General features: G+C 41.9%; 1 pseudogene; it reads left to right on the top strand.

Moving 5' to 3' along the window:
• The first annotated feature begins 8,067 nt into the window (after window positions 1-8,067).
• Window positions 8,068-9,697, top strand: LOC107139310 (annotated as a pseudogene).
• The last annotated feature ends 329 nt before the right edge of the window (window positions 9,698-10,026 follow it).

Genomic DNA, 10,026 nt, shown 5'->3' with positions numbered 1-10,026 from the left:
CTACGCCTGGAGGATGCTTGGGGAGGTTATAGGTGCAAGAAGCAAAATGAAAATCCATAGTTTTTAAACCTTTATGAATTGAGAATGTAAACCTGGAAAATGGATCTGGAGTTACTAATGGACAATTGGTCTGCCCAGCCCATCCATCCTCCACACTCCGGCCAAGGCCGTTCACATTATGCCTGGCTTCTGAAAGAGGAGCCCCCCTGCCCACCACCTCTTGTCCTTCCCCTCCACCTCTCAGGATAAAAAGGAAAACAAAGCAGGCTTAGGAAACAGACCTGCAGGGGGCCCACCAACCAGACCCCCCACCCACTTACACTATGTGCCTAGGTGAGGCCCCAGGAAGGTGCTGGCAGAAGGGAGTGACAGTGGCTTTGGAGAGAGGCCACAGTTTCAGCCCAGTGGCTGTCAATGGGTAAAACAGAAAGTCTCATCCCTACCTCTAAATGCTGGCGTGGATCCAGATCCAGCATGGAGCTACCCCTCCCCCCAAGGTCCCCTCCCCACCATGCACACGCACATAGCTGCACTATGGGGTGGGAGGGACACATGGCCCTAGGTCCCCTCTGGTGCTAGCCATCTGCACATACTGAGCATGCTGCTCTTTCAGGGCTTGGGAACATGCTGTCCCCTCTGCTGTGTCACGAGCCACTCACCTCAGGGACGCTTTTCCTGGCAGTGCTCCTATTTGATGTTGCCCCAATCCCACCTGCTGTATTTTCTCGGCAGCAGTAGCTGCCATCAGACATTTTTTTTTAACCTATTGTTTTGTTGAATACCTGACACTCCCCGGTAGGATGTAAGTTCAAGAGGGCAGGGATTATTGTGTTTTGGTTGCTATTTTTTTCTAAGCATCTAGAGAAGTGTCTGGCACAGAATAGGTGAATAATAAATATGTGTTGAATGAATCAATTTGGACATCTTGTGGGCACGATGCACTTCCTCATGTGAAGCCTCGCACTCTGGCTCTACCCACAAGAGGGACAGGGTCTCTTTTCTGCTCCAGAAACTCCCCCCTTGACTGCCTTCCAGTTCTTCCTTCTTTTGCCCTGCTCTGCTTAATTCACATGCTGAGTGACAGCAATTCACTGTCATGCCCACACCTTTGTCTGCTCTCTTTTTTTTCTTTTTAATATTTTCAGTTATAGATGGACACAATATCTTTATTTATTTTATGTGGTGCTGAGGATGGAACCCAGTGCCTCACAGTGTGAGGCAAGCACTATACCCCTGAGCTATGGCCCCAGCCCCAGCCCCTCCTCTCTTTTCTTTTAGGATAAAGTTCACTAATTCACTGAAGAGACTCAGCCCCCTCTTCCCTGCAGCCCCCATCTTTCAGCAGCTGCCCTCTTTCACCCCACTGAGAATACCTGCCCACAAGTGATGCTGAGAAAATTCCCTAAAAGACAGCCTTTCCCTGCAGCCAACAGGAGACACCCCCTCACCTCTGCCCACATGGGAACAAGGAGACTAGCTCAACCCTCTGAGGATCAAACTCTGAACTCAGCCCATGATTCATGAGAGCAGAGAGACACAGCCTTGAGAAGCAGAAAAAGCACAAAATAAGTGATCTATAAATGGTAGTTTCCTTCTGCTTTGGTCTAAATGTTTGTGTACCCCCCCCAAAGAATTTCATATTTTAAAACCTAATCTCCAGTGAAATGTTATTACGAGTTTGTGTCTATAGAGAGGTGATTAAGGGCAGTTATTCCCTTATAAAGTAGGTCTGAGGAAGCTTGTTTGCCCCTTCTACCATCCATGGATATAGTAGGTGCCATCCATGAGGAATAGGGTCTGTCCCAAACACCACATCTTCTGGCTCCTTGATATTGTATATTTCAGTCTCCAGATTGTTGGCAATACGATTCTTTTGTCTGTAAATTGCTCAGTCTAGATTATTATATTCTAGCATCCTGAATGTACTAAGATTTTTTTTTTTTTTTTTAAGATTCCTCTGTATTTTTCACTGCACAAGTCTTGGGCAATGTTAAATCAAATGATGTATTAGTCAGGTTGAGCTAGGTTGTGCTGCAGTAACAAAGGGTTATTTCTTGATTATTCTATGGTAATGAAGGCTTATTTCTTCTTCATACTACATGTTCCCCGTGGATAAGGAACTTTATCCTTCCCTCCACTCTGTGATGCAGGCTGATAGGAGAGCCACTATCTTTAACATTCCCAATTGCAGAGAGAAAGAGAAGATACCATGAATTGACACTCTCTTAAATATCCTACTCAGAAGTGACACAGTTATTCCCATTGGTTTTTGGCTTGAGCAAGTCATGTGGCTACATATAGCTTTAGCAGAGTGGGAAGTACAATTTTGCCATGTGCCTGGAGCATGAGCCAGAAATATTTGCAGGATAGCACTGACTACCTCAGGTGAGAGTTCTTCTGAGAGGGCCACATCGGACCACTGCCAATCCTTTTCCTACCTGAAGACTCTGCTTTCAGGCCAAGCCTGCTGGAGAGACCCTTAGATTCTGCATGGGTCCCTCTACACTTACTCTGAATGTAGCTCTGGCTGCTCACCTCTCACAGCTGCCCTGATGACTCCAGAGGCCAGCATCTTGTGATATGGCTGCATCAGGATTGTTCACATTGGATGGAGGCTGATCAGCCAACCAGCCCACACCTCCTGCCACTCACCTTCAACCCTGAGCTCTGATGTAGGGTGCAGCCACCTGTCGAGTGAAGAGGAGGGCAGCCCTGTACCCACTTCCTCCAGTGCTGGACCAGAAAGAACTGATTCTGCCTGCATTGTCACAGAACTGGCTTCAGAGGCTCAGGGCTCAGGGAAGGTAGCGAATGTCTTCTAAGCGTCAGACTTGGCTTTTGAGTTTTGCCTCTTTTCTCCTTTGTTAAAAAAGAAAAGACTGCCATGGCGCATCATTTCAATAACCCCCTTTTCAGTAGCTCAAACTCTCTGGTTCCTCCGTCTTTTCAATGCTTGCCAACCTTGGATGAACCCAATTATCTGCTAGCATTCAAGTAGCTGAGGACTGTTGGGACAGTCTCTTAGTGGCACAGACTGATACCACTGTAATTTACAACCTCCAACTCAAATGAGCCCTCGCAGCACCCAGCAGTCCTGTGATGTTTCTCAGCAGACACCCACTCTTTCACGCTCCAAAATTACACGTTCAGAACTCCGCCATTTCTTTCACCCTTTCAAACTCTCCTACCCTCATCTTCCCGACAGTACTCCTCGACACTTTTATTCTGGAGGAACTCTGAAATAATTTGCAGGTCTTAGGTAACTACTGTAAAAAAAAATATTTAATCTACAGCTTGTGGTACATTAGTATGATCAGTCAGTTGAAGTTATTGTAGCCCAATAAAATTGTCGTTGCACTGTGGAGTAGTAAAAAAACAGAAATGGCAGAGGCCCACAGATGCTTTGGGGATGTCAAGTTCCTTTCAAGTCAGTCTTAAGAGAAGTGAGAATACAGCAGATAAATAAGATGTATGTGCAGGGCAATTGTGTCTTGGGAGGTGCATTTTCTAAATTGTCAATGATACAAAAGCCCCTGTAGAATCTGTTTCCTGACAAGACTTCTGATGGCCTTAAACTCCTTAGCATTTCAAAATGGAGACAGGAGGGAGCACCATGAGTGATGTCAGACTTGGGACACTGGTATAAGTTACCAAGTGGGAATGCAATAATAGTTTCAAAATTAAAAATGGAGCACCACCCCTTCCTGACATAGGAAACAGTTCATTAAGGATTTTAAAAAATTGTATATATGTTCTATTTGACCCTTTTCCCCCTTATTTCTTCATCTACATGACAGAAAAGTTACACAGGATACACAAAGTGGCAGATATTCCTTGGTTGATCTAGCATGTTAGAAAAGCAAGCTTAAAAAAACTATATTGATATATAATTCAGTCAAGTCACCAATTTAAGGTGTACAGTTCCATGGCTTTCAGTATGTTCATAGAGTTGTGCCTCCATTAGTTTTAGAACATTTTCATTACCCCCAAAAGGAACCTGTACATTTTAGGTGTTACCTCCTAATTTCTTTATCTTTTATCCCAAGGAAACTCATGAATCTATTTTCTGCTCCATAGATTTATTTATTTATACTGGGTGTTTCATATAAGCAGAATCATACCATATGTGGTCTTTCGTGAATGGTTTCTTTCATTTAGCACGATGAGTTCAAGGTTCATTCATGAATTGGTACAGTATTTCCTCTTATTGATGAATAATGTTCTATGGAAATAAGATACTTTCTAATGAGTTTTAAAAAAACAAGTATAAGAAGGAAAAAGATCCCTACAGTTAAGAAAAGAAGCTTATAGGCATTTTAATGCCATCCTAAAGTCCTCCAGTTTGTAGGTTGACCTATAAAAACTTATGGCCTCCAGAAAATATTCATGGAAAATTAAAAAAAAGCATTTGGCTCAGTCTTGTTGATAAGATGGGAGCTAGGGTTGTACAATATAGGAACCACAGAGATTTGTTTAGTACCATGTTTTATTAATATACTTAGAATTATTTATTCATTTGAAGAGGAAAGGAAGAAAATATATTTATTTCAGTGTTAATTATTAATTTTCTTAGGACTGGTTGGCTGCCATCATGACTTCACCTGTCCCCAGAGAGAACACACCTCAGTGTTGAAGGGAAGGGTATTGGGAACACTGAGACAACAATACGAAGCTATAAAGGTAAATCCATAATGCTACTGTTTGACAGTGTTGAAAAAAATTCATGTGTTGGAAATCTAATCCCTAATACAATGTTAAGAGATGGGACTTACAAGAGGTGATCAGGTGAAGCCTCCTCCTTCATGGATAGATTACCATTATTACAAGAGTGTGCTTGTATATAAGGAAACTTGGCCCCTTCTTGCTCTAAAGTGCTCTTTCCTTTGTGCCTTCCACCATAAAATGATGCAGCTGATGGCCCTTGCTAAATGCCAACATCTTGACATTAGACTTCATAGCCTCCAGAACTGTGAGAAAATAAATTTCTGTGTTTTTTTTTAATAAATTCACTAGTCTTGGTCCATTTTGTCCTATAACAGCACAAAATAGACCAAGATGCTCAATCTCTATGAAAATGTCATTACTCTTGCTGTCTGCAATCTGTTGGCATATTGCATACTAAAGTCCAGACTCCCCAGTTGTACAATATGTCTGTGCCCACCAAGGCTATAGAAAATGATTATGTTCTTAGACCTAACCCAGAGTAAAAAAAAATTAGAGGCTAAGAGTGGTGTTAACTGTTGATGAAGCAGGTGCTCTCAGCCTTTGTTAAGGGTGATTGCCATTAACAGTTGTACCCTTTGCCTTGTAAATTTGAACACCCTCCCACTGCACTGAAGGCAGGGGTGACCTCCAAACACTTTACCACTGGCCTCAGTCATGTGACTTGCTTTGGCCAACTGGATGTCAGCAGATGCATGAACAAGCCAGCTCAACTTCAGTGCCTGGGTGAACCCAGCTAAGATCAGTAGATAGTGAGCTGACCCTGAGTGGGGAGCTAGTAGCAGTTCCACAGAACCTCATAGTTGGTCCTTTGCTGACTCCAGACATTTGTGCCTGAGCAAGTGCTTATTGTTGAATTCCACTGAAGCATGTGGTTATCGGTTACCAGCATAAGGTGATAGATAGCTGATACAGGACCTTCACAAAATCATTCTTGAGTTTACTGAGTAACCGAATTTTTATTAGTAATTCTAACATCCACATTCTCCTTCCCTCATGAAACCCAACGTGGGTTTCTGCTTTTCTCCAACCTCATGTCATGTTCTAGTTCCTCCTGTGTTCTGCCCACAGACTCTTCTCTCCTGTTTTATATGCCAGTGGTTCATTACACTAATTTGCTCTCCCAATCTCTCATTCCTTCATTATACAGTATGAACAAGAGAGCAGGAAAACGAAGAAAACAGGGCATCAGTGAATCGACTGTTCAGCTGGAAGATTGAGATATGGGATGAATGAATGAACTAGAAAATGGAAAACATTGATTGCTTTACATTTTCATCTGCTCCACTTTCATCATAGAGTGCCCTCACATCGTGGCAGGACAATCATTAACCTGTCTTAAGTACTCCCGGAGAACCTCTCAGTGATTGCTCTCATTAAAGGGTATTAACAGAGGCTGCCCAGCCCAGGGCAGGACATTCAGGAAGAAGGAAGCAGAGGGAGAGGGAGTGAGGGGCTTCCTGCCACAGCCAGCTGGGGCCCCTGGCGTTTTCACAAATGAAACTGTAAATACACTCAAATTCAGGATGTCACCAGGAGGTGATGGCTGCCTTGCATGAGGTCAACTGTGTCTAGATGAACTTCTGTCCTGTACCCTGAGAAGGAGGACAGAAACAAGAGGCTGAACACAATCAAGAGAAAAGGAAGTGACTGTCAGAGAGAAAAGGGAAGACGGAGACCACTTCTGAGCTTTGGTTTGAAGAAGAGGTGCACCCTGCCGGTGGAGACCTGGCCAGCCTCACTCTACTTCCTTGAGACTTGTTTCTGACTGTCACTGGGGACAACGAGGCTGGTTAAGTTCTGTTTCCTACAGAAGTCTCTGCACCATGTGCTCATGTGATGCTAAGAGCTGCCTGTTGCCTGATCCACAACGGGGAGCAGAAAAAATGGGGGACGAAGGCGGGGAGAGAGAAAGAAATGAAGCATCGGGAGAGAGAATGCAAGCTGGAGAGGTTCCTAACCAGATCCCAGGCCCTCAGGAGAAGGACCGGGGGTCTGCTTCACCCTTGGTTGGGTTCTAAGAGCCACGCTGTATCCTCATAATGACCTCCTCCCCTCCCCTGCTGCTCCTATTTTGAGTTGTTTGCTCTCCCAACTAGAGAACCTTAGTTAAGACAAGGGGCGTTGGGATCCAATTCTTCATCTAATTATCTATTTTGCTTTCTTTTTAGTTTCTTTTCCATCTGTCTCCAACTCCACTTTCAGAGCTCAAGATACTGAGATTCCCCTCTCTCAATGCTACCTGGTTGCAGAGTGGGCAGTATTACTCAGAAGTGAAATCTGTTGATACTGAAGGAAGGAAAATATTGGGGTGAATTAGTAAAAATAAAACAAGTTTGGACAGTGTGGTTAAGAAAGAAAGTGTAAGTTGATGCAGGCTGACAAGCCACAGATGGGAAAGGCTGAACTGCAGGGAGGTTTGCAATCTTCCAGAAGGAGGACTGAGGGGTAACTAAGGACACTGTTCAAGTATGACCAAGCAGAATGAAGTTTTGACTAAAGGTGGCAATACCCATGTACTGACCAGGATTGCCCAGGCAATGAGGTTCAAACCGTCTCAAGATGATTCTATGAGGAAGTTCATACATAAATGAAGTCAAGAGTAAGTAAAATAAGTAGAGGCAAAGTAGTATGTGTCCCAGTAGGTCCACCTGGGGGAGGGCTGGTGTTGGGAGGGTCAATAGAAGACACAGAGACAAACCCACACAGATACAGCCATCTGATCCTTCATAAAGGCACCAAAAACAAGTTGGGGAAAACCCAGCATTTTTTAAAACAAATGGTGTTGGGAAAACTGGATATGCATATGTAGAAGAATGAAACTAGGTACTATCTCTCACCCTGTCCAGAAGTCAACTCAAAATAGACCAAAGACCTAAGAGAAATTAGACCAGAAACTTTGCAGCTCCTAGATGAAAACACACAGGCAACACACGAACATATAGGCACAGGCAATAATTTCTTAAATAGACTCCCAAAGTTTAGGAAATAATTAATGGGATAACATCCAATTTTTTTTAAAAAAACCTCTGCATAGCAGAGAAAACAGGAACATAAAGAGAGAGCCTACAGAATGGGAGAAAATCTTTGCCAGCTATTCCTCTCACAGGATTAATGCAAAGGATTCAAAAAGTGTAACACCAAAAAGCAACAATGAAAAAGCAAATAACTCAATTAACAGATGAACTAAATAAGCACTTCTCAAAAGAAGAAATTCAAACAGCCAGCAAATATATGAAAAAAATGTTCAACATCCTTAGCAATAAGGGAAATGCAAATCAAAACTCCATTGAGATCTTATCTCACTCCAGTTAGCATGGCAGCCATCAAAAATACAAATAATAACGATCTGCATCATTGTCATCTGCTGGAGACCTGAGCTCATCTATGAGAGGAGACAGAGTATATTCCTCATAAAACCATAGTCACAGAAAGAGGGGAAGATCCAGAAGTTCAGATTCACGTTCCCAGAGTAGAAGCGGGCACAGTCAGAGGAATCATAGAAAGCATCATGGGAAAAAAAGAATAAAGAGCAAATGACCTAGAAGCAGGGAGAATAGCAGACCTAGAGGAAGAAGAGACAAAAAGAGATCAAGAACTACAGATAGCAGTTGGTCAAGAAGAAGCCAGACTCATTCTCTAAGTGGTGAAAGCACAAGCAGATCAAAATCTCACAGCAGTGATCATGGCAAAAGAAGATCACGGAGCAGAAATAGAGGTTGTTGTTACTTAAGAAATAATTATGGAAGCAGATATAAGTGGGAGTATACCTATTACAGTAGAAACAAGGACAGGGACGGTTATGAATCTTCTTACAGAAGGAGGACTCTGTCCAGAGCCCATCATTCTAGACAATCTTCAAGTCCAGATTTTGGAGTTCAGTCCTTTTTTGAAAGAACAAATGCTAGGAAAGAGAGTAATCACAGTGAAAGGAAGTATTATTATTATGAAAGGCACAGATCGGGGAGACTGTCTAGTAATAGGTCAAGAACTGCATCTACAGGGCCGGCCGGGCGAGAAATGAAAAGCCTGGAGGGAAATGAAAATATTCAACACGGCATTTGGAGGGCGCTAATGAAGTTGCTCAACCATCTCGCAAATTTGCTTCTAAAGTAAAGGACAGTCATTACCAAAAATCTTCATCAAAATTGGGTGGAAATTACAAAAATGAGAGTGACAGTTTTTCAGACAGCCGATCATCAGAGAGAGAAACAAAACCCGAGAAAAGAAAAAGAAGAACCCGGAGTTTAAGTGTGGAGATAGTTTATGAAGGGAAAGCTACTGATACAACTCAACATCATAAAAAGAAAAAGAAGAAACATGAGAAGAAGTATAAGAAACATCATGGAGATAATACTTCACATTCCCAGTTGTTATTTCCATTGACAGTGATAGTGATAAAGATTCTGAAGTGAAGGCAGATATGGAATGTGACAATAATTGTCCTCAAGACCCTTTACAAAATGAGTTTTTGGCTCCTTCCTTGGAACCATTTGAAATTAAAGACCTAGTCACAATAGAAGATGAATTTGGTGTCCTGGACAAGGAGTGAGATATCACCACACTTAATCAACAACTTGAATAATGCCAGTAAGACTGTGGAGAATATCCCGCCCCAACTTCAGTTAAACAAACTCTTGATATAAGAGAAGAGAGCAGCTTTGCCTCTGACTTGGATAACCAGCCCAGTAGTGTTGTGTCTATTCAAACTGAGCCATCAAGGCAATTGCCATCTCCACGGACATCATTAATGTCATTGTCTCTTCATAGAGACTGATATGCCTTAAAACTGCCAAAGCATCTCATTGAGGATTGGATGGTATAGAAAGGAACTTTGTCATCTATTGCAGTCTATTTAAAGATGACTTTTGGTGAAAACTCTTTTCCCCTTTAAAATATTTTAAGTGATTTTTTTGTGTGTGTGTTGATTTGTAAAAATCATTATTTGTTCTAAAAGTATGTATGTCCCATCCTCAGAGATAAGTAAAGATAATGATATTGCTAGCAGTTTATTTAAAACTTTGGATCCTTTTAAAATAAAAAATGTAAATTTTAGAAATTATTTCATAAAGCCATATGGTATTGACATATTTTTAAGGTAGTCAATGAGTATTTTTGAACTTTTTTGGAAAATTATTCTGGAAATGTGTTATAAGCTAGGAGAGTCCCTTTGGACAGTCTTTATTTTTCCTCTTAAAAATTTGTATGATTCAAAACATTTCTTCAGGCTAAATTGAAGCACTTTAATCTGCAGTTTATCTTGAATTCTGCCAAAAGAAAAATTTAGTATTTCCTTTATATACT

Source organism: Marmota marmota, unplaced genomic scaffold, assembly GCF_001458135.2.
Source record: "Marmota marmota marmota unplaced genomic scaffold, marMar, whole genome shotgun sequence".
NCBI classification, from domain to species: Eukaryota; Metazoa; Chordata; class Mammalia; order Rodentia; family Sciuridae; genus Marmota; species Marmota marmota.
The sequence above is the reverse complement of the archived record's forward strand: the minus strand, read 5'-3'. Positions and strand labels throughout refer to the sequence as shown.